The 5,156-nt window shown below is 45.2% G+C and overlaps 1 pseudogene across 1 annotated transcript; it reads left to right on the top strand.

The window, feature by feature from the left end:
- The first annotated feature begins 840 nt into the window (after positions 1–840).
- On the top strand, positions 841–1,707 carry LOC306647562 (RILP-like protein 2; annotated as a pseudogene). The gene has a single exon. The product of its transcript is annotated as an RILP-like protein 2 (transcript).
- Positions 1,708–5,156: the final 3,449 nt, after the last annotated feature.

The following is a 5,156-nucleotide window of genomic DNA, read 5'->3' on the forward strand; positions in this document are numbered from 1 at the left end:
AACCAAATATGCAAAAAGTGCAAATGAAGAAATATGTCAGCTGACTTGATCAATATTTTAAACAATGTCAAATGTCTGTAATGCTATTCTACAGCTTATAATTTTAAAAATCCACATTTTCCAATATCTTAACCAAGTAACTTACACAATTCTGAATATTTAAGTGATATCTGTTGTTCATAAATTTTTAAAATTCATATTTTTCCTTTATATAGAACAACATGGCCCAATGAAATAAAAATAATTAATTCTTACTCCCTTAATTTTGAGGCAAATGATTTTGAACTTGAGACTGGAAACATTTTATGATGCTATGTATCTCATATTTAGAAAATATAAGTTAAATTTTGCGTTTTACAAAGAGATATAAAAAAGCATTTGGTACTGGGGATTGAACCCAAAGGCACCTAGCCACTGAGCTACATCCATAGTCATTTTTATTTTTCAACATCTTCTACAAGATGGTAATAAATAGTCTGGGCAGCAATTTTATCCATACATAAAATTAAGGGTTGTATAAAAAATACATGCTGCTTGCAAAACAAGTATAGAAGAACTTTCTATTTTTAAAACTTCCATTAACCAGGCCAGTGGACTCTAGAAAAAGTCATAAGTATACTTCTGCCATCATCTTATGTCTAATGAGAAATTAGGGCCGCCCTGCGGGGCAGGCCCCAGCCGCTGCCACCGGGGCCTCCCGGTTCCTCTTCTCCGCTGCGCTGGCTCTCGTCTCCTCCTGGGCCCCAAACCACATCCTGCAGCTGCGCTCCCGCACGGTCATCCGTGGGCACCGCCTGCGCCCGCGTCTGCACAGGAGTGGACCTGCGCGGTGCCCTCCAGGGTCCACCCTCCACCCGGTGCTGGTTGGGAAGGCGGGGTCCCGGCCAGGCGGAAAGTTCTTGGTGCCTAGAAGAAGTTGAGCTTTTGGAAACTCCGAGCAAGCGACTCCGGTGGTGGCCTGCGGGGTCCCACGGCCATGGAGAAGCCTCCTGTGTGAGAGGAGGAGGATGAGAATGAGGAGGGTGACGAGGCCGGGCTGAGGGCGTCCTGAGCAAGAGCCCCTTCCAGCTGACCACCGAGGACGTGTAGGACATCTCCTACGTGGTGGGCCGCGAGCTGATGGTCTTGGGCAGCGACCCCTGGGTGACCCAGCTGAAGTTCAAGATTGTCTGCATGCAGGAGATGCTGGAGGCGCTGGTGGAGAAGGGCAGCCTGGCCTCAGAGGAGCTGAGAATGGAGAGGGACAACCTCAGGCAGGAGGTGGAGGGTCTGAGGAGAGGGGACCCGTCGGCCCACGGGGAGGTGAACCTGGAAGCAGACAAAATGGTGGTGGAACTGACGGACCCCAGCCAGCAGCACTTCACACTGCAGGAGCTGCGGGACGTGCTGCAGGAGAGGAACAAGCTCAAGTCTCAGCTGCTGGTGGCGCAGGAGGAGCTTCAGTGCTCCAAGAGTGGCCTGATTGCACCAAGAGAAGGCCCAGCGGGAAGGAGAGGAAAAGGTGCTGAGGTTTCCAGAGCCTGCAGTGCTGACAGCAGCAAGGAGGAAAAGACCATCATGAAGAAGCTGTTCTCTTTCCGGTCAGGGAAGCAGACCTAGATCTAAGGTCATGACCTCTGACTTCAGACTTGACAACAGCCCAGATGCCTTCCAGACCTTTCTCCGCTGCACTGTGCTTTATAATTTGCTTCTGAGGAAGGAGCCGAGGTTCCCTCAGGCTACAGAACTGAACACCCTGGAACCTCTGGCCAGGGCAGGAGAAGCAGCGCCAAGAAGTCCTGAAAGCAGGAGTGTGAGATGAGCCACCTACTGTCTCCACTGCGAGCGGCGTGCAGAACCCTGTCCCTGATGTCCCAGGTCTTCAACACGGGGCAAGGGTGGCAGGGAGAAAGGTATTGACTTTCCAGTGGTGACCTCACTGGAAACTCACCACTCTCACAGTGGTGACTTCATGAATATTTGATTTAGCTCATGTGACTTTCTTTATAAGATTTTATATTAAAGTTAAATGACTTTTGTACTTCTTTCTTCCTTTTTATTTCTTCTTCTTCTTTCTTCTTCCTCTTCTTCCTCCTCCTCCTCCTCCTTCTTCTTCTTCTTCTCTTCTTCTTCGAACCCAGGGATGCTTAACCACTGAGCCATATGCCCAGCCCTTTTTATTTTGTATTTTGAGACGGGGTCTTGCTAAATTGCTGAGTCTGGCCTCGAATTTCTGATCCTCCCCCCTCAGTCTCCTGATCTGCTGGGAGACTTTTAAAATATTTTTTAATTGTCAATTTATCTTTTATTTCTTTCTTTATATGTGGTGCTGAGGATTGAACCCTGAGCCTCACACATGCCAGGCAAGCACTCTGCCACTGAGTCCCAGCCCCAGCCTCCGGCTGGGAGACTTTTGTACTTTCTATGACTGTTTTACAGTGGACCCTTAGAATTAAGGTGGTGTGTGTGGCATATGCATCTGTGTGTGTGTGTGTGTGTGTGTGTGTTGCACAATAACATACATTTCAGTGATGCACAATTATGTTACTATGAAAGAAAAAATGCTGAAAGTATAAATTTTTTTATTTTTTATTTTATTTTTTGGTACTGGGGATCGAACGCAGTGGCCTTCTCCAAGTGAGCTACATCCATAGCCCCCACCCCTTTTTGAGAAGGGGCTTGCTAAATTGCCCAGGCTGGCTCTTACCTCCTCATCCTCCTGCTTCAACTTCCCACATAGTTGGCATCCCAGGCAAATGCCACCCCACCTGCCCACAGATGAAACTGCAAGAGACTATTGCTTTTAAGGCTCATCTTGATTTCTTAAGATGTTAAAATGTGAAAAAAAAAATGTGCATTTAGGAACCTGTGAAATGCACCGTGGAGTGTACAGGCAGCTGCACTGTACAAAGAAGTGCATGTGTTCTGGGGGCTTATCTTCTTGGTAGGTGACCCTGGCTTACTGGATGGCTTTTACCTGCACCATGGATCATCTGATTTGTTCTTTATTAAAAAAAAGTAAAAGAAAAAGGAAATTAGAATTTCTTGATTTCTTACAAGGAAAAACCCCACATCAAGTAGAGAGGTATGTTCTGGTGGGGCGAGACAGGTGTTCTTGAAATGGTAGAGAAGGATAGGGAGGCACAGCTGGAGAAGTAAGTCAGGGCCAGTTCCTGAAGGAGGGCTTTATCTCACAGTTAGGAAAGGACTGGTAGCAGCTAAGTGACATGATGACAGGTATACTTTAGAATAATTGAGCACCTGAAACTTTGCCAAGGATGATAACATTAGATCAGATGCCTAAAGATATCAGTGAAGCAAGAATCAAACACAGGTAGTACATGTAGATAAGTATTCAGGTCATAATGTGAAAATGGCTGCCAGTTTGTATTTGGGAAGTAGAAGGTGAACTCCATCTGGGCGATTGAAATATTATTGCCTCCAGATTCCTTATCCCAACCTTACCAAAATAACCTGTTCCTGCTCCACCTGTTGCTTAGAGAACATGTCCAGGAGTGGTCCCTCCCTGCAGGTTGTTGTAGCAGTAGCTAATTAATGCTTCCTGGGCTGCAACCTTCCTGGCTTACTACACCTTGGCCCTTCCAGTCCACCTGCTTCTCAGCATTTCACCATCACACCTAAATCTCCTAGTCCTACACAGGAAGGAGAGAGAAAAGGGGGAAGAGGGCAGGTGAACAGAGAAAACCTGAAATGAAATGTGTGAAAGTGGCAAGATGTTCATACTTCATGGGATACCAAGACACCAAGTCTATGTTACTATTATTTAAATAAAACTTGCTTTCTACACTTTCCTCAGTGAGATTGCCTAATGTTCAAGCTTCAACATTTGAGGAAACAGAATTTGTTAATGATAACTGCGATGTCATCAGTGCTCCATGTTTGTTTAGTGCCTGAATTTCTGGGCCATACCAGTGGAACCACAGCCTTCACCAGAATGGAGGCAGCAATTTCTGGCTGCTTTGTTCATGTTTATGTCCTCTCTGGGTAGAACAAAGTCTGGTACACACTAATTTTATTTTAAATACATGGGGGATATGTTTCCTTACATAACACTAAATGATAGCACTGTCAAAACCCAGAAGTCCTACCACAACCATGCCAAACTATCTTTAAGACAGGGACTTGGCCTTGCACCAGCCTTGACCAGCCTTGCAGTTGCAGTGAGTCCCCCAATGTTGCCCATGTCAAGGGTCAAGTACACCTTCCCCATCTATGCTTCTCTAACTGTCCAGGCACCAGGAAGCCCTTGCCCATGGGTAGGGTGAACTGTGGCATCCTAACAGGCTTCAGCAACTGACATTGCACACCATGTCCATGTCTGTGGACCTCCAGGTCACATCATCTACACAGCAGACACAAGGAGAAGTCTGTGAATTGCCTGGGACAATGATCACTCACCAGAAACAAAGTCTCTATGGAGACATTCCCCAGGACCCAACCCAGAAAACCCAGGGACCTCAACCCACCTGAATTCACAGAAATTTCACAGCATCCTGTGAGAGGGAGGAACTGAGGAAGGTTACAACATGGCATCTTCAGCCTCCCTACATTTCCTAATTTAAAAGTGGAAAACAGGCTCCAAGACAAAAGACTGTGACCTCACAACTAGGTCAGGGGAGCACAAGGGCCCTGTTTTCCTGTTTGGCCCACAGAAACTTTTTTTTTTTTTATAGTTCTAGTGACAATTTACTACACAAGTTACAGTTTAATGAAGGTGGTGGTGATTGTTTCTTTCATTTTATTATTAATATTTTTTACAATAAGGGTGTAGCCTTTATACTCCACACAACCAAAACAAGTGCTTATTATGAAAGAGTCCCTGCCCCCACCCCCCAGAACATTCTGAACATAGCAATTTGATGGAACAAAAAAATCAAGACAAGTCTGATTTTTGAAATTTCAATAAAAAAGCAAAAGTATGTAATGCAACAGCTGTTCAACTTCCAACAAACCCCCGTATTTTGAATTTCTCCAGCACACATTCCAGTATAAATGCTCTGAACTGTAATTAGCTAGTAATTAATAATGGGAGGAGAATCTTAGAAGTTATACTGCTTCCATGACCCTTTCTCTTACAGTTGGAGGGTGCAGGTATTAGGGGATACAAAAGTCAAAGAAAGAAGAATTAAAAAGAAAAAAATTCCCAAAGTTGCTGC

The sequence above is a fragment of the Sciurus vulgaris genome, assembly GCF_902686455.1.
Source record: "Sciurus vulgaris genome assembly, chromosome: 17".
Lineage (NCBI taxonomy): Eukaryota > Metazoa > Chordata > Mammalia > Rodentia > Sciuridae > Sciurus > Sciurus vulgaris.